This window comes from Trachypithecus francoisi, unplaced genomic scaffold, assembly GCF_009764315.1.
Source record: "Trachypithecus francoisi isolate TF-2019V2 unplaced genomic scaffold, Tfra_2.0 Lachesis_group10, whole genome shotgun sequence".
Lineage (NCBI taxonomy): Eukaryota > Metazoa > Chordata > Mammalia > Primates > Cercopithecidae > Trachypithecus > Trachypithecus francoisi.
This window is the reverse complement of record NW_022681455.1, coordinates 66,821,184-66,841,604: the sequence shown is the minus strand read 5'-3', so window position 1 is coordinate 66,841,604 and position 20,421 is coordinate 66,821,184. Positions and strand designations below refer to the sequence as shown.

At 37.2% G+C, this 20,421-nt stretch overlaps 1 protein-coding gene across 2 annotated transcripts in view; it reads left to right on the top strand.

Moving 5' to 3' along the window:
* The window catches only part of LMBRD1 (LMBR1 domain containing 1), a 129,778-nt gene that overhangs the window by 17,558 nt on the left and 91,799 nt on the right, over positions 1-20,421 (top strand). The gene's annotated exons all lie outside the window — the stretch shown is intronic.

Genomic DNA, 20,421 nt, shown 5'->3' with positions numbered 1-20,421 from the left:
CACAGGTGGGGATATGTGGGGGCGGCCATGTCGCCAGGAACATGTGGGGCATGTTCCTGGCGACAATGGCAAGAAGAAGAGTGCGGGTATTGCCAGGTTTGGGTGGACTCAGTTTCTAGACCTGTTATGCAGGCTTAGCAGTGGCTTCTGAGTTCTGTTTAATTTCATATTTAAGGCTACTATGCAGTCCTTTTATCCCTTATGTTGTCTGTGTTTTAGCCTTTTATCTAAATTGTTTTTATTTCAAATTTATTTTTATCTTTATATTTGGGCTCTCCCTATTTCTACAACCTCTGCATATATGCGAAAATAAGAAGTGAGAAAAAACATTAAGTAAAAGGAAATTCCTTTAAAAGAAATTAATGGAAGGCAGAGGGTAAATGAATTAAAACTATCCCAAACCCTAAGCAGGAATTATTTGAGGCTATTTTTGTTCAGCTCTTCTGTAGTTGGCCTATCAATTCCTCATGATATTAGCCTGTTCTCCTACTGCTAATAAAGACATACCCAAGACGGGGTAATTTATCAAGAAAAAGAGGTTTAATGGACTTACAGTTCCACATGGCTGGGGGGGCTTCATAATCATGGTGGAAGGTGAAGAGGAGCACAGTTACCTCTTACATGGTGGCAGGCAAGAGTGTGTGCAGGGGAACTCCCTTTTGTATGAAACCATCAGATCTTGTGAGATTTATTCACTATCATGAGAACAGCATGGGAAATACCCGTCCCCATGATTCCATTACCTTCCACGGGATCCCTCCCATGACACACGGGGATTATTACAATTCAAGATGAGATTTAAATAGGGACACAGAGCCAAACCATATAACCCACATAGACTTTCTTCTCTTGACACTGGTTTTCAGGCTATCATCTTGTGTGTGGATGTAAATTGAATCATATAGTTCATAGTGTTTTGTGTTTGGCTTCTTTAGTGCGTAACACCTATATTTGAAACATTTATATTGATGCAGGCAACAGTACTCTGTTGATTCTTATTACTATATTAACATAGCATAGTTTGTTTATCCATGCTAGTGTGGATGAAAAATGGGGTTGTTGACAATGCTTGGTTTTTTCAAATGCAGCTGTTAAGAAGATGTTATGTATGTACATTTAAAAGATTTTTACTGCATTGTTTTCCATTGTAAGGATGTTCATAGTAAAAATTTCCAGTTTATTACGTGTTTAATAAATTTTTGTTTGGCTGTTAAACAATTTTGTAGTAAAAATTGGAGTGAGTCAAAGTGTATACATATTTAGATGAGTTAAGTTATGGAACTAAGGGAGAATAAGATGGATTGGGAAACTTTTCAGTTCCAGTTTCTATGCCAGACTTTTAGAGCAGCTAAGAGAGTTTTTTGGAAGTTTCTCTTCATTCCCTATTGATTAGGTGCTGATAATTTGTATCTGGAAACTTTTTAATGTATTTGAACTTAGATTTATCTTAGTGTGTTTTGTGCTGTTAAAATAGAATACTCAAAACTTGGTAATTTGTAAGGAACAGAAATTTATTGTTCATAGTTCTGGAGGCTGGGAAGTTCAAGATGAAGGAACTGGCATATGGTAAGGGCCTTCCTGCTGTCATCCCATGGCAGAAGGGCAACGGAGGAGGGCACACACATCCTTTTATAATGAACCCACTCAGATGATAATGACATTAATCCACTCATGAGCAGTCCCCCTTGCTACCCAAACACCGTTAGGCCCCACGTCCCAAAACTACCATATTGGGTAGTGATCATGAACTTTGAGGGACACATTCAAATCATAGTAGGGTTTACAACACCTAGAATCTAACTTGAGAAGAGTACATGAGACCTTTGAAGTCATTTGACTTCTTTGTGATTTCTCCACCTGTGAAATGGTGATAAAGTAGTACCTACTTCATAATGTTAGGAGTGTGACATGTGATTAGTGCTAAATAGGTGTTATTCACTGCTGTTTATTCAAATCAGGTAAGAGAACAAGAGAAATTTTCTCTATTAGTGCAATGATATAGGAAAGCTAATATTGAAAGAACTGACTAGTATCAAGTTTCAATTTTCTTGACACTATTGTTTTGAAAACATCTCTAGTAATATATTTCAGTGCTTTTCCAGACAAGATAGACTAATTTTGAGATTTGTTTGATTCAAAATCCTTTTTATACAATCTTGTTTTATAAGATACAGTTGTCTCCTGTCTCCTGCCCCTTTTCCCCCTTTTTAAAAGAAAGTATTCTTAATTATAGGGGATGTTTTCTAAGTGGTTTCTGGTTAAGTTTGCTCAAGAGATTATCTAGATAATCTCTAGAGACCTAGTAGCCTAAGAATTTGTTTCCAATTGGAAATACTAAGAAAGCAAGTGATCTCTTGGACTTAAAACTAGTGTAACTTGTACTTTTTGTCTCTAAATGAACTGCTGATTTGTCACATTACTCTCATAAACCTTCCTTCACACTCCAGAGTTTGGAGATTGAGACATATGTTCTTGGTTTTTCTTCTTATGTTCTTGGTTATGCCTTTCGAGTTTCCTTTGCTGGTTCTTTCTCTTTTTTCTGACCTTTTAAAATATTTGTATGACCCAGGGGTTAATCCTTGAACCTGTTCTCTGTTTCAGTTAATCCTTTGGTGATTTTATACCATTGCTTCCTTCTAAATACTACCTATATGCCCAATTCCTAGTTTTGAATCTTTGTGCAGACCTCTCTGGAACTTCACAATACTATGTCCAACTGTTACAGAACTCTCTACCACAAAATCAAAGACATCTCAAATTGAACATTTCTAAAGCAACTGACCTTTAATCTGTCATACAGTAGTTTTTTTTTTTTTTTCTTGTAGTGGATAGCAACAAGAAGGATAGAGTTTCTCAGGCTGAAAACCTTGGAGTCATCCTTGAATCTTTACTTTTTCACATTTTGTGTCAAATATGGCAGGAAATTCCCTTGTGCCTGATTTTCAAAATTTATATAGAATCTGACCACTTCTCACTACCTTTTTTTTTCTGGCTATAATCCTAAGACACCATTGTCTGTTTTGGGGTTATCACAGAAGCCTGTCTTTTCTACTTTTGTTTTATTCATAATATAGCAGTCAGAGTGATTCTTTAAAAATATGACACTTCTGTTCCTTATCTGCCCAAAACCCCGAAGTAGCTTCCCATGTAATTCACAGGAAATGACAAAGTCATTACTGAAGCCTGCAGAACCTTACGTGATCTGACATTCTTCTCCACCCCACAAACTTCTTTGTCCTCATCTACTATTTTGCTGTGCTAGGCAAACTCTGATGATGGCCCACAATGCTGTCCACCTCCTAATATTCATGCCCTTATATAATTCCCTCCTTTTGAGTGTGTGCTGGACCTAGAAATTTGCATCTGCCAAAGAGAATGTGGCTAAAATGATGCTGATAGGATGTCACTTCTGAGATTAGGTAGAAGACAGTGACGTTGTCTTGCTTGTACTCCTTTTCCCTTTTTCTCTGGCCTGCTCATATTAAGCAAGCCGCCACTTTGTGTACTGCCTTATGGAGAGGCCCACATAGCAAGGAACTGATAGCAGCCTCCAGCCAACAGCTAGTGAGGAACTGAATCCTGCCGAAAACTCAGTGAGTGAACCTGGAAGCAGGTTCTTCCCCAGTCAAGCCTTGGGATAACTGCTGCATTGGCTAACATCTTGATTGCAGCGCTGGGAGAAATTCTGAGCTTGGCGACCCAGCTAAACTGTGCTCATATTCTTGACTCACAGAATCTGTGATAATAAATATAGTTTTAAACCACTAAGTTTTGGGTAGCCTGTTACATGGTAATAGATATCTAGTACATCTCTCCATCACTGTTATATTAATGTTGTTATTAATGTTCCTTGAACATTTCAGTTTCACTCCTACATTAGACCCTTTGCTTTATGTTCTCTTTGCCTAGAATGCTTTTCTTCTAGTTATTTACTTGACTAATTTAACTCCTTTCGCCTTTAAATCTTTGGTTATATGTTACCTGTGAATGTGGCCTACCTTCCGTCTCTGGCTTGTTTTATCCTAGTCTAATTTTTTTCTTTACAGCCTTTAATCACATTCTGATGCATTACATAATTTAGTTATGTTTATTGTTTATATCCCCTTGCTAGAATTTATACTGTGCTAAGGCAGGAATCTTTATCTCTTTTGGTCCTTGATATAATTTAAACACAAGGAACAGATATTGGCACCTAGTAGGTGCTCAAATAATTGTGAAATTAATAAATTTTTTATTTTCTGTGTAATTTAGGGAAACTCACTTGAATTTCTTACTTTGTTAATGAGAGAGAATAATGTGTACTTCCGTGTTGTTAAGATTAAGTGAGTGGTGTGGGATTTCAGCCATGGCCAAGTATGAAAATTGGCAGATTCTCTCACCAGAAAACAAATACGAAGTTGGACAAAACTGAACAGAAAACAACAACTTTGGTACTTTAGCAATCAATGAAAAACATACAACAGTCTGAGAAGTGTTTATGTTTAAAAACTGCTAAGAGACAGTGGTAGTTTCTTATATTTCAGCCTAGGGCTGTTATGTTTCCCTACCCCCAACTTCCAGCTTGGTTATTGCAGAAGATCTGCCAGGGCAGGGTGGGTCCAGGGAGGACCTACAGCTGTACTGCTCTCTCAGAAGGGGACTCACTCAGTTGGGTGGTGCTCACTTCTAGTGCTGTTGTTTATGGAAGTGACAATCTTGGAATCAGGTGAGTGGAGAGGATCCAGGATTCTATTAGCATGGGATTGTGGTCATAATTGGGACAAGCGTATGTCTGACTGAAGCTGCATACATGTGTATTGGAGACTGGAGAGGGTCCAACCTCATCATGTACTCCTGGCTGCCTTAGAGGCTCTACACATGTATGTAGGAGACCGGAAAGGAAAAGCCAGAGACAATTGGGCTGAACTTTTAATACACTCTTCTACCAATATGCAGGTTCATTGGCAAGGGCTGAAAGCCTCACTGGCTTGAGTTTGAGCAAAGTTTCTTTCTGGTTATTGTCTGATTATTAAGCTATATAGACACAGGAACAATCCCTAGGAAGCCAGGCTTAAAAACAGTAATTTAAATAAATATTTTTTTTGAGCTGGGATAACAATTAAAAAAAAAAACCTAAAAACATAGTTAAAAAAAAATAGAGACGTCATCAGTTACATGCTATGTGGAAAACAGATTTTACAGACTTAACCCTGCCAAATAAGTGAACGAAGAAATTAAAGAGGCAACCTTCAGGAGCAAAAAGCACAATACAGAGTTGCTACAACATATTGTCTAACATATCCAGTTTCAATAAAATTATAAAATATGCAAAGAAATAGGAAAACATGAACAATGCTAAGGAAAACAGCATATAGTGGAAACAGTATTTCTAGACGTTACATTTAGCAAAGACTTCAAAGCAGCTATTGTAAATCAGTTCAAAGCAGCAAAGTAAACTAAGAATGAAAAGAAAGTGTGACAAATAGAGATGTTCAAAAAGGAGATAGAAATGATTTTAAAAACAACAAAATGAAAATTCTGAGATTGAAGAATATAGTAACTGATGTGAAAAATTTACTAGAGGGTCTTACCAGAGGTTTGACATGACAGAAGAAAGAATCAGTGAATTTCAAAGGTAGATGATCTAATCTGAAGATCAGAGAGGAAAGAAGATTAAAGAGAAATCAATAAAGCCACAGAGATCTGTGGGTCAGCATCAAGTTTACCTGTGTATGTGTGATGGGAATCTCAGGATGAAAAGAGAAAGAAGAGGGCGAGAAAAAAAATTTGAAGAAATCATGGCCAAAAAGCAATCTACCCATCTAAGAAGCTCAGTGAAGCCCAAGTAGGAAAAAGCAGAGATACAGACCTGGACAAATCATTGTTAAATTATTAAAAGCCAAAGACAAAGAGTAAAATTTAAAAGTAGCCAAAAAGTTACATGACAGCATCTTTATGATTAGTGACTAACTTCTAATGTGAAGTAGTGGACTCCAGAGGGCACTAAAATGAAAAGAGAAAAAAAATAAAGATTTCTGTGTCCTCTAAAATCCTCTAAAAATGAAGCTGGAATAGGACATTCCAAGATAAAACCTGAGAAAATTTCATTACAAGAAACCCTTTCTTACAAGAATGCTAAAGTAAGTCTTTAAGGATGAAAGGAAATGATACTAGGCAGTAAACCAAATGCATAGGAAGAAAGAAATCAGAAATTATAATGGTTAATGTTTCATATAAAGGCACTATATTTTTTTTCCTTTTCTTACCTTTGTAAAAGATTTAAGATTGTATAAAATAATAATTATAGCATAGTAAATGCTGGGTTTAGGGTTTATGATATATAGACATAAAATATATGATGAGAATGGCACAAAGAAAAAGAAGTATTAGAGCTATTTTGGAGCAAGTTTTTAAAAAAAAAATATTTTGCCTGTATTGTGTGTATACTAATTGAAGGTAAGTTGTGATAAATTAAGGTATGTAGTATAATCCCCATAGCAATCACTAAGAAAATGACTCAAAAATATACTTATTTTATATATCTATAAATATCTATAAAGTAAGTCAGGAATTGGTAATGTAGAAAATAACTTTTAATACAAAATAAGGTAGTAAAGGAGAAGCCTGGAACAACAAAAAAGACATAATAAAGGATAAAATGGCAAATGTAATTACAGCCATATCAATAATTGTTATATTATATGTAAATAGTCTAAATACCCCCAATCAAATGAGATTGTCACAGTGGATCAACAAATGAATATTCGTCAATGTGTTGTCTGTAAGAGAAACACCTTAGATTCAGGGACAAATAGTAAATGGTTGAAGAAAAGGTTAGAAAAAGATACCATGCAAATAGTAACTCTGACAGCTGAAATGACTATATTAATATAAAATAAAATAGACTTTAAGACAAACAGGGACATTTCATAATGATAAAATGGTTAATCATTAAAATGACAGAAAAATTATATATGCACCTATTAACAGAGCTTTAAAATACACAAATTCAAAATGGGCAGAATTGATAAGCGAAATAGATCATTCAACAATATTAGTTGGAAATTTGAGTAACCAACTCTTTATTGGTTAGGAAATAATTGTTTTTTGATAGAACAATTAGCAAATCAGTGAAGGTTAAGAAGATGTAAACAACAATATTGATAAACTTGCAAATACAGAAAATTGTATCCCAATGGATGCAGAACACAATTGACTTAAAGCACACGGGGAACATTCTTCGGTATAGACTATCTAATAGGTTATAAAATAATTATCAGTAAATTTAAAAGGATTAAAAATCATACAAAGTGCATTTTCCAATCATAATATAATTAAATTAGAAACCAACAATGGAAAAAAATCTTGCCAATCCACAAGTATTTGGCATTTAAACCACATACTTCTAAATAACCCATGGATCAAGATGAAATCACAAGGCAGATTGGAGAATGTTTTGAACAGAATGAAAATAAAAATGTAACATATTGAAATTTATGGGATATAGCTTAAGCAGAGCTCAGAGGATAATTTGCAGCTTTAAACCCCTCTGTTAAAGAAGAATTCTCAACTGTCTAAACTTCTACCTTAGGAAAACAGAAAAAGAAGAGCAAACTGAACTTTAAACAAGCAGAAGAAAAATAATGGTCAGAGCAGACACCAATGAAGTAGAAAACAGAAAAACAATAAAGAAAATTCAAACCAAAGTAGGTTCTTTGAAAAAAATAAAAATCAGCAAATCTTTAGCTAGACTTAGAGCATCAGGGAAGGGGGAGAGAAAGAGACAAAAGATATAAATTATCAAAACAAGGAATGAAAGAAGTGGCATTATCAACTTTGCAGAAATTAAAGGGGTAAGGAATATTGAGTAACTTTGTACCAACAAATTAGATGAAGTGGATAAATTCCTAGACAATTTTCCAGTTGAATCAATTACCATAACTGATTTAAGAAGTAGCACTTCACATAAGGAATATGTGAAGAATTTCATATATTATATATTAAATAAGGAATTATACCAATTTCTATTTATGTATCATAAGTAGAAATTATACCAATCCTTTATCAACCTTTTTAGGAAATAGAGGATGAAAGAACACTTCCCAACTCACTTGAGGGCATTATTTCCTTCATACCAAAATCATATAAAGACATCACAAGAAAGGGAAACTATGGACTAATATACCTCATGAATGTAGACACAGAATTCTTAAAATTTTAGGAAACTGAATCCAGAGTCACATAAAAAGAATTATGTACTATGACAAAAGTGAATTCATCCCAGAAAAGTAAGGTTGCTTTACTATCCAGAAATTAATTTACTTAACATACATGTTAACATACATAGTACAGAAATGAGTGATCATCTCAATAGATGCAAAAAAAATTCCAGTATCTATCATCGATTAAAAATTATCAGCAAAGTAGTTACAGAGGGGAACTTCCCGAGCTGACAAAGGACATCTATGAAAAACCTACAGCTACATTATACTTAGGGGTGAAAGATTGAATACTTTTCTTCTGAGATTAGGAGCAAGATACCTATGTCTGCTCTCAACACTGCTATTTAACATTGTACTGATGATTCTAGCCAGTGTGATAAGTCTAAATAAATAAATAATATACATAATTAAATGAATAAATTTACTTAAATATTAATTTTTATTATTTAGTTATTTAAATATTTACTTAAGTAAATACCTCCAAACTGGAAAAGAAAAATTATTACTGTCTTACTTTCACAGGTGATATAAGATTCTATAGGTAGAAAATTTTAGGGAACCTATATATGGACAAATACAACCAGTAAGTAAGGTTAGCAGGATCACAAGTATAAGATTGATATGAAAACTAGACACAGACAATTCAGATAAAGTGAAAAAGCAATTCTAATGAGAAGCCATCAAAAAGGGTGAAAAAAGTACTTCACATTTAACAAAAAAGTATAAGATTTCTGCACTGAAAACTACAGAAAAATTGCTGATAGAAATTAAAGAAGATTTAAATAATTCCATGGGGTTGAAAACACAATGCTGTAAAGATGCAATTGTATCAGTTTTCTCTCAAACTGACCTATAAGTTGAATGCAGTCTCTATTAAAATCACACAGACTTTTAAAAATATTTTTGAAAAACTGACAAGCCAATCCTAAAATTTATGTGGAAGTCAACAGGATCTACAGTAGCCAAAAAACATTTTGGAAAAGAAAAATGACATTAGAGAATTACATCCTCAGATCTCAAAATGTAATATAAAATTCAATAAACAAGACTCTATCGTATTGCAGTTGGTCAGGCATATAGAGCAATGGAATAAAATTCAGAGTCCTAAAATAAACCTTTTTTTTTTTTTTTTTTACTTTCTTTTTTTTTTTATTTTTTATTTTTTATTTTTTATTATACTTTAAGTTCTAGGGTACATGTGCATAACGTTTATATCATGTATAACTCCCCAATGCAATCCCTCCCTCCTCCCCCCTCCCCATGATAGGCCCCAGTGTGTGATGTTCCCCTTCCAGAGTCCAAGTGATCTCATTGTTCAGTTCCCACCTATGAGTGAGAACATGCGGTGTTTGGTTTTCTGTTCTTGTGATAGTTTGCTAAGAATGATGGTTTCCAGCTGCATCCATGTCCCTACAAAGGACGCAAACTCATCCTTTTTGATGGCTGCATAGTATTCCATGGTGTATATGTGCCACATTTTCTTAATCCAGTCTGTCACAGATGGACATTTGGGTTGATTCCAAGTCTTTGCTATTGTGAATAGTGCCGCAATAAACATACGTGTGCATGTGTCTTTGTAGTAGAGTAATTTATAATCCTTTGGGTATATACCCAGTAGTGGGATGGCTGGGTCATATGGTACATCTAGTTCTAGATCCTTGAGGAATCGCCATACTGTTTTCCATAATGGTTGAACTAGTTTACAATCCCACCAACAGTGTAAAAGTGTTCCTATTTCTCCACATCCTCTCCAACATCTATTGTTTCCTGACTTCTTAATGATTGCCATTCTAAGTGGTGTGAGATGGTATCTCATTGTGGTTTTGATTTGCATTTCTCTGATGGCGAGTGATGACGAGCATTTTTTCATGTGTCTGTTGGCTGTATGGATGTCTTCTTTTGAGAAATGTCTGTTCATATCCTTTCCCCACTTTTTGATGGGGTTGTTTGTTTTTTTCTTGTATATTTGTTTGAGTTCTTTGTAGATTCTGGATATTAGCCCTTTGTCAGATGAGTAGGTTGCAAAAATTTTCTCCCATTCTGTAGGTTGCCTGTTCACTCTGATGGTAGTTTCTTTTGCTGTGCAAAAGCTCTTTAGTTTAATGAGATCCCATTTGTCAATTTTGGCTTTTGCTGCCGTTGCTTTTGGTGTTTTAGACATGAAGTCCTTGCCCATGCCTATGTCCTGAATGGTACTACCTAGATTTTCTTCTAGGGTTTTTATGGTATTAGGTCTAACATTTAAGTCTCTAATCCATCTTGAATTAATTTTCGTATAAGGAGTAAGGAAAGGATCCAGTTTCAGCTTTCTACTTGTGGCTAGCCAATTTTCCCAGCACCATTTATTAAATAGGGAATCCTTTCCCCATTTCTTGTTTTTGTCAGGTTTGTCAAAGATCAGATGGCTGTAGATGTGTGGTATTATTTCTGAGGACTCTGTTCTGTTCCACTGGTCTATTTCTCTGTTGTGGTACCAGTACCATGCTGTTTTGGTTACTGTAGCCTTGTAGTATAGTTTGAAGTCAGGTAGCGTGACGCCTCCAGCTTTGTCCTTTTGACCTAGGATTGTCTTGGCAATGCGGGCTCTTTTTTGGTTCCATATGAACTTTAAAGCAGTTTTTTCCAATTCTGTGAAGAAACTCATTGGTAGCTTGATGGGGATGGCATTGAATCTATAAATAACCTTGGGCAGTATGGCCATTATCACGATATTGATTCTTCCTATCCATGAGCATGGTATGTTCTTCCATTTGTTTGTGTCCTCTTTGATTTCACTGAGCAGTGGTTTGTAGTTCTCCTTGAAGAGGTCCTTTACATCCCTTGTAAGCTGGATTCCTAGGTATTTGATTCTCTTTGAAGCAATTGTGAATGGAAGTTCATTCCTGACTTGGCTCTCTGCTTGTCTGTTACTGGTGTATAAGAATGCTTGTGATTTTTGCACATTAATTTTGTATCCTGAGACTTTGCTGAAGTTGCTTATCAGCTTAAGGAGATTTTGGGCTGAGACGATGGGTTTTTCTAAATATACAATCATGTCATCTGCAAACAGGGACAATTTGACTTCTTCTTTTCCTAACTGGATACCCTTGATTTCTTTCTCTTGCCTGATTGCCCTAGCCAGAACTTCCAACACTATGTTGAATAGGAGTGGTGAGAGAGGGCATCCCTGTCTTGTGCCAGTTTTCAAAGGGAATTTTTCCAGTTTTTGCCCATTCAGTATGATATTAGCTGTGGGTTTGTCGTAAATAGCTCTTATTATTTTGAGGTACGTTCCATCAATACCGAATTTATTGAGCGTTTTTAGCATAAAGGGCTGTTGAATTTTGTCAAAAGCCTTTTCTGCATCTATTGAGATAATCATGTGGTTCTTGTCTTTGGTTCTGTTTATATGCTGGATTACGTTTATTGATTTGCGAATGTTGAACCAGCCTTGCATCCCAGGGATGAAGCCCACTTGATCATGGTGGATAAGCTTTTTGATGTGCTGCTGAATCCGGTTTGCCAGTATTTTATTGAGAATTTTTGCATTGATGTTCATCAGGGATATTGGTCTAAAATTCTCTTTTTTTGTTGTGTCTCTGCCAGGCTTTGGTATCAGGATGATGTTGGCCTCATAAAATGAGTTAGGGAGGATTCCCTCTTTTTCTATTGATTGGAATAGTTTCAGAAGGAATGGTACCAGCTCCTCCTTGTACCTCTGGTAGAATTCAGCTGTGAATCCATCTGGTCCTGGACTTTTTTTCGTGGGTAGGCTATTAATTGTTGCCTCAATTTCAGAGCCTGTTATTGGTCTATTCAGGGATTCAACTTCTTCCTGGTTCAGTCTTGGGAGAGTGTAAGTGTCCAGGAAATTATCCATTTCTTCTAGATTTTCTAGTCGATTTGCGTAGAGGCATTTATAGTATTCTCTGATGGTTGTTTGTATTTCTGTGGGGTCAGTGGTGATATCCCCTTTATCATTTTTTATTGCGTCTATTTGATTCCTCTCTCTTTTCTTCTTTATTAGTCTTGCTAGCGGTCTGTCAATTTTGTTGATCTTTTCAAAAAACCAACTCCTGGATTCATTGATTTTTTGGAGGTTTTTTGTGACTCTATCTCCTTCAGTTCTGCTCTGATCTTAGTTATTTCTTGCCTTCTGCTAGCTTTTGAATGTGTTTGCTCTTGCCTCTCTAGTTCTTTTAATTGTGATGTTAAAGTGTCAATTTTAGATCTTTCCTGCTTTCTCTTGTGGGCATTTAGTGCTATAAATTTCCCTCTACACACTGCTTTAAATGTGTCCCAGAGATTCTGGTATGTTGTATCTTTGTTCTCATTGGTTTCAAAGAACATCTTTATTTCTGCTTTCATTTCGTTATGTACCCAGTAGTCATTCAGGAGCAGGTTGTTCAGTTTCCATGTAGTTGAGCGGTTTTGATTGAGTTTCTTAGTCCTGAGTTCTAGTTTGATTGCACTGTGGTCTGAGAGACAGTTTGTTATAATTTCTGTTCTTGTACATTTGCTGAGGAGTGCTTTACTTCCAATTATGTGGTCAATTTTGGAATAAGTGCGATGTGGTGCTGAGAAGAATGTATATTCTGTTGATTTGGGGTGGAGAGTTCTATAGATGTCTATTAGGTCCGCTTGGTGCAGAGATGAGTTCAATTCCTGGATATCCTTGTTAACTTTCTGTCTCGTTGATCTGTCTAATGTTGACAGTGGAGTGTTAAAATCTCCCATTATTATTGTATGGGAGTCTAAGTCTCTTTGTAGGTCTCTAAGGACTTGCTTTATGAATCTGGGTGCTCCTGTATTGGGTGCATATATATTTAGGAGAGTTAGCTCTTCCTGTTGAATTGATCCCTTTACCATTATGTAATGGCCTTCTTTGTCTCTTTTGATCTTTGATGGTTTAAAGTCTGTTTTATCAGAGACTAGGATTGCAACCCCTGCTTTTTTTTGTTCTCCATTTGCTTGGTAGATCTTCCTCCATCCCTTTATTTTGAGCCTATGTATGTCTCTGCATGTGAGATGGGTCTCCTGAATACAGCAGACTGATGGGTCTTGACTCTTTATCCAGTTTGCCAGTCTGTGTCTTTTAATTGGAGCATTTAGTCCATTGACATTTAAGGTTAATATTGTTATGTGTGAACTTGATCCTGTCATTATGATATTAACTGGTTATTTTGCTCATTAGTTGATGCAGTTTCTTCCTAGCCTCGATGGTCTTTACATTTTGGCATGTTTTTGCAATGGCTGGTACCGGTTGTTCCTTTCCATGTTTAGGGCTTCCTTCAGGGTCTCTTGTAAGGCAGGCCTGGTGGTGACAAAATCTCTAAGCATTTGCTTATCTGTAAAGGATTTTATTTCTCCTTCACTGATGAAACTTAGTTTGGCTGGATATGAAATTCTGGGTTGAAAATTTTTTTCTTTAAGAACGTTGAATATTGGCCCCCACTCTCTTCTGGCTTGTAGAGTTTCTGCCGAGAGATCTGCTGTTAGTCTGATGGGCTTCCCTTTGTGGGTAACCCGACCTTTCTCTCTGGCTGCCCTTAAGATTTTTTCCTTCATTTCAACTTTGGTGAATCTGGCAATGATGTGTCTTGGAGTTGCTCTTCTGGAGGAGTATCTTTGTGGCGTTCTCTGTATTTCCTGAATTTGAATGTTGGCCTGCCCTACTAGGTTGGGGAAGTTCTCCTGGATGATATCCTGCAGAGTGTTTTCCAACTTGGTTCCATTTTCCCCCTCACTTTCAGGCACCCCAATCAGACGTAGATTTGGTCTTTTTACATAATCCATACTTCTTACAGGCTTTGTTCATTTCTTTTTCTTCTTTTTTCTTTTGGTTTCTCTTCTCGCTTCATTTCATTCATTTGATCCTCAATCGCTGATACTCTTTCTTCCAGTTGATCGAGTCGGTTACTGAAGCTTGTGCATTTGTCACGTATTTCTCGTGTCATGGTTTTCATCTCTGTCATTTCGTTTATGATCTTCTCTGCCTTAATTAGTCTAGCTGTCAATTCTTCCACTTTTTTTTCAAGATTTTTAGTTTCTTTGCGCTGGGTACGTAATTCCTCCTTTAGCTCTGAGAAGTTTGATGGACTGAAGCCTTCTTCTCTCATCTCGTCAAAGTCATTCTCTGACCAGCTTTGATCCGTTGCTGGCGATGGGCTGCGCTCCTTTGCAGGGGGAGATGCGCTCTTATTTTTTGAATTTCCAGCTTTTCTGCCCTGCTTTTTCCCCATCTTTGTGGTTTTATCTGTCTCTGGTCTTTGATGATGGTGACGTACTGATGGGGTTTTGGTATAGGTGTCCTTCCTGTTTGATAGTTTTCCGTCTGACAGTCAGAAGGACTGTCTGTTGGTCTGTTGGAGATTGCTTGAGGTCCACTCCAGACCCTGTTTGCCTGGGTATCAGCAGCAGAGGTTGCCAAAGATAGAATATTGCTGAGCAGCGAGTGTACCTGTCTGATTCTTCCTTTGGAAGTTTCCTCTCAGGGATGACTCCACCCTGTGAGGTGTGGGGTGTCAGACTGCCCCTAGTGGGGGATGTCTCCCAGCTAGGCTACTCAGGGGTCAGGGACCCACCTGAGCAGGCAGTCTGTCCGTTCTCGGATCTCAACCTCCGCGTTGGGAGATCCACGGCTCTCCCCAAAGCTGTCAGACAGAGTCGTTTGCCTCTGCACCGCTCCCGCTGCTTTCCTAAAATAAACCTTTATATTCATAGTTGATTTTCAACAGCTGTGCCAATTCAGTTTAATTCCATTCAATTAAAAAATTTTTGCTGGGAAATTTGGACTATTATATGCAAAAAATTATTTTTTTGTGCCTTACCTTATACCATACTCAAAATTCAATCATAGACCTAAGCTGTAAAAGTATAATACTTTTAGAAGAAATTAAGGGAGGCTGGGCATAGTGGCTCACACCTATAATCCCAGCACTTGGGGAGGCTGAGGCTGGCAGATCACTTGAGGTCAGGAGTTCAAGACCAGCCTGGCCAACATGGTGAAACCCTGTCTCTACTAAAAATACAAAAATTTATTGGGCATGGTGGCAGGCTCCTGTAATCCCAGCTACTTAGGGAGGCTGAGGCAGGAGAATCTCTTGAACTCAGGAGGCGGAGGTTGCAGTAAGCCAAGATCATGCCATTGCACTCCAGCCTGGGTCACAGAGCAAGACTCCGTCTCAAATTAAAAAAAAAAAAAAAAAAAAGAAATTAAGGGATATAATCTTGGTGACCTTAAGTTAGAAAAAGAGTTCTTAGTTATGGCCCCAAAAGCGTGATTCATAGGAGAAACCTTAATAAGTTGTACTTCATCAATATTAAATCTTTGTCTTTCAAAAGACACAATTAAAACAAAAATAAGTATAAGCCACAGACAAACCAAACATATTTGTAAATCATGTATAAATCATAAAGGGCTTATATTCAGAATGTATCTTACCAATCATTAATAAAACCATTCAATTAAAAAATAAGCAAAATATTTGAATAGGCATTTCACCAGGGAAGATTTATGAATGGCTTACAAACCCATAGAAAGATCTTCAACATCATTAATGATTAGGGAAATGTAAATTTATGTTTTCAATGAGATATACTAGCATATCAACTAGAATGCTGTATTATTAGTGAAGGCTGCTGTAACAAAATATAGACTGGGAGTCTTAACGAATATATATTTATCATAGTTCTGGAGCTGGCAGATTTGGTTTGTAATGAAGGCCTTCTTCATGTTTATAGCTAGCTAGCTACCTCCTCACAGTGTCCTCACATGGCGTAGAGAGAGTGTGTGAGGTGACGATCAAGCGCATGTACTCTGGTCTCTTTCTCTTCTTACAAGGACACTAATGCCATCGTAGGGGCCCCAAGATTATGCCTTCATCTGAATCTAAATTACCTCCAAAAGCCCTATCTCCAAGTACTATCACATTGGGGTTAGGGCTTCAACATATGAATTTAGGGAGGACAAACTTACTGCATAACATTCCACTCTTGGAAGCCCAGAATTCATGTCCTTCCTATGCAAAATACTTTTATTCCATCCTAACAGCCCCAAGAGCCTTAAGTTGTTGCAGCATCAACTCTAAAGTACAAAGTCTCGTCTAAATATTTTCTAAATCAGGTATGTGTGTGATCACAAATAAAATTTATCCTGAGTCATAATTCTTCTCTGACTGTGAACCTCTAAAACCAGATAAGTTATTTGCTTTTAAAATATAATGGCAGTACAGGTATAGGATAGATATTCTAAGGGAAAATTCAGAAGGAAAAAAGGGTTTCAATAAAGTAAAAAACCTAGCAATGCAGATACTATTAGAATTTTAAGATAGCTCAAGAATAGTCCTCTTTGGTTTGACGCTATGCCTTCAGGACTCACTGTGGTGATGGCCCTGCCTCTACCATTCTGCCGGGCAGGGTTAAACCTCAAGGCTCTGCTGGGTAGGAGTTGTACCCACAAGGCTTCAAGGCAGCTATTCTCTGGCATGTTGAAACCTAGACAATCCCCTCACACCCCCTTTGAAATGAGGATGCGGCCTTGATCTTTTAATCACCTTTGGGAACATTTCTTTTTTTGCCTTGTAGAGTAGTACATTTTTATAGCCAAACAACTTTGTGATCTGGTCCTGTAGGATCCAAGAAGCCTATCAGCCTTCCTTCGTTTCACCCCATCTTCTTCCCCTTCAGTTCAAACTGGCAGTGTTTCTGCTGGGATGGCTGATTAGGTTCTTCTTGGTTCATATCTTCACTAATCTGCTTATCAAATACACCCTTAGTGTTCTCTTCAAAACAAGCTTTTCCATTTTTTTTTGCAATGTGGATAGGCTGAGAATTTTCCAGATCTTCAAGTTCTGGCTCATTTTGCTTAACAATTCCTTTTTTTTTTTCTTTTTTTCTTTTCTTTTTTTTTTTTTTGAGACGGAGTCTCGCTCTGTCACCCAGGCTGGAGTGCAGTGGCCAGATCTCAGCTCACTGTAAGCTCCGCCTCCCGGGTTTACGCCATTCTCCTGCCTCAGCCTCCCGAGTAGCTGGGATTACAGGCGCCGCCACCTCGCCCGGCTAGTTTTTTGTATTTTTAGTAGAGACGGGGTTTCACAGTGTTAGCCAGGATGGTCTCGATCTCCTGACCTCGTGATCCGCCCGTCTCGGCCTCCCAAAGTGCTGGGATTACAGGCTTGAGCCACCGCGCCCGGCCCTTTTTTTTTTTCATTTTACTCTAAGCAGTCAAGAGGAATCAAACCACTTCTTCAACACTTTGCTTAGGAATCTCCTTAGCTAAATATTCAGTGTCATCACTGGCAAACTTTGCCTTCCACAAAACACTAGAATACAGTTCCCAAGTTCTTTGCTATTTTATAACATTACTTTAAAAAAAATTATCCAGTGGCATGGTCCAAAGTGACCTCCATATTTTTAGGTATGTGTTAGGACAGCAGCCTACTTTCCAGTACCAAAATCTGTCTTACAGTCAGTTTGGGCTTCTCTAGCAAAATACCACATACTGGATGACCTAATCAATAAACATTTCTCACAGTTCTGGAGGCTAGGAAGTCCAAGATGAAGGTGTCAACAATTTCAGTCCCTGGTGGAGACCCTTTTTCTGGCTTGTGGATGGCCACCTTCTTGCTGTGTCCTTACATGGCAGAGACAGAGAATGAACTCTAGTCTCTCTTCCTCTTCTTCTAAGGACACCAGTCCCATGATAGGATCCCACCTTGGGCCTTCATTTAATCCTAATTACCTCCCAAAGACCCCACCTTCAAATATTATCACATTGGGAGTTAGGGTTTCAACATACAGATTTTACAGGGACACCAACATTCAGTCTGTAACAGGCTGTAATAAGAAACACAGACAATACCTGAGTGCTGCCATGAACATAGAGAAACTAGAGTTTTTGAATGCTGCTGTTGGGAAGGTAATATCGTGTGGTTGTTTTGGAAAAACAGTTTGTAACTTCCTTTTTTTTTTTTTTTTGGTAGAGACAGGGTCTCTAGTGTGTTGTCCAGGCTGGTCTCGAACTACTGGCTTGAAGTTATCTTCTTGTCTCAGCCACGTGAAGGGCTGTGATTACAGGCATGAGCCTCCACACCCAGCCATTTGTAACTTCTAATGTAGATTAGTGAAGATAAGAACCAAGAAGAACCTAATCAGCCACCCCAGCAGAAACACTGCCAGTTTGAACTGAATTTCCTATATGGTCCAGCAGTTTCACTCCTAGGAATTTACCCAACAGGAATGAATGCAATGTCTAGGCAAAGATGTTCATAGTAGCAATTTTTATAGTAGTCCCAAACTGGAAAGTATTCAAATGTCCAACTGGTGAATGTTTAAATAAAATGCAGTATGCCCATACAATGGACTATATTAATATATTCAGCAACCTAAGTTACAAGTCAGCAAATTATGGCATGGCTTCTATAAACCTGTCTGTGTCTATTTGTTTATGTGTTGTCTATGGCTGCTTTGCTACAGCAGCACAGATGAGTAGTTGCAACAGAGATGTATAAGCTGCAAAGGTGAAAATATTTATTATCTGTTAATAGAGGAAAAATCCCAATCCCTGTGCTTAGTGAAGGAAGCCAGATGCAGAAGACTGCATCAAAGTTGTTGGGAAAAGTATCGAATCAGCTAATGTAAGTGAAGGTTATAATAACAGTTCTGTGTATATTATGGAGAGTCAGTAAAGGGTAGTTGCTATTAATATGACTTAAAATCTTAGAGGATTTGCATTTTTATTATTTGATTTTCTAGCGTTGTAATCTTACCCCTAATTCATAGATAAAAAAATGAGGTTAAAAAGTTATGAAGGACTAAGGCTTATACATTGGAATGTGATTCTTTGTTGCTATACAATTGTGAATTATAGCATGAATTATTTAGCCTTTTGTCTGACCATTTTATTTAACAATTTTTTGTTGTTGTGAAAAAAAATGGCCTTGGAATAAATACCATTGAGAGGAGGAAATAACCAAAAATATCCATGGGGAAAACGACTGTGCTTCAGAATATGAAGTCTAAGTTCAACCCTGTAAATGATTTTTATTCTCAAGTTGTATATTCTTAGTACTTATACAGCAGATGTCCGACTCACTTTGCTATGCTGTCAGCAGTTGTACTAGTTATCTACTGTCATGTAACAAATTACCTCAACATTTAGCAGTTTAAAACAGCAAACTTTATTTCACAGTTTCTTTGGGTGAGGAATCCAGATGCACCTTAGTTGGGTGTGCTCGGTCAGGTTCTCTTGTTGGGCTAGAAGGAAGGTGTCTGGTGAGACTGCAGTCATCCCAAGACTCCACAGCGGGGAGAGTTGACATGTAAGCTCTCTCACATGGGTATAGACAGGCCTCAGGGTTTCTCTCTGTCTTGGCCTGTAACATCAGTTCTTTGTCACGTGGACTTCTCTATAGGGCAGCTCACAACATGGCAGCCAGGGGGTCTCAGAGTGAGAGAAGGATAGAGCAGTAAGATGGAAGCCAGTCTTTTTGTCACCTAATCTCAGAAGTGACATGCCAATATTTTTGTTCATATTCTGTTCCTTAACAGTGAGTCACTAGTGCCAGCCCACACCCAAGCTGAGATTACACAGGTCATGAATACAGAAGTGGAGTTATCAGGAGCCATTTTAGAAGCTGCCTACCACAGCAGTCTTGCAAATATCAACATCTTTGATGTTTACTTGACATATACTTTTATTCTTAGCAGACTATTTATTGATCATAGAAAGTGTGAAGTTTGAGATAGTCATTTTGAAGTCTCCTGTGTTTTTCCTGATGCCATTTCTTCTGTTTCCCCCTTAGAAATACTCTAAATTTAGTTTGTGTTAATCCCTTGCTTTGTCTTTCAGTTTTACCATGTTGTATTCTTACTTAGTTTTACATTTCTGAACTTTATGTGAAATGGCTTGCTTGCTTTCATTCATCTTCATGTTCCAGACATTTATACACATTATTGAAGAAAGTATAATAATGTACGACTATGTTGCATATTAATCAGTGTGGACATTTAGTTTTTTGCTGTTAAAATTGTGCAGTGAACATTATTGTACATATTTTCTGTTGTATATGTGCAGAGTACATACATAGCAGTCAAATGGCTGGATCATAAGTTATATGCATCTTCAGCATTGTAGATAATGACAAGCTATTTTGCTAAGTGTTTTTACTAATGTAATTCTCATTAGAACATAAGTCTTCTAGTTGCTCTATATTCTAAACTTTGATATTGTCATATATGT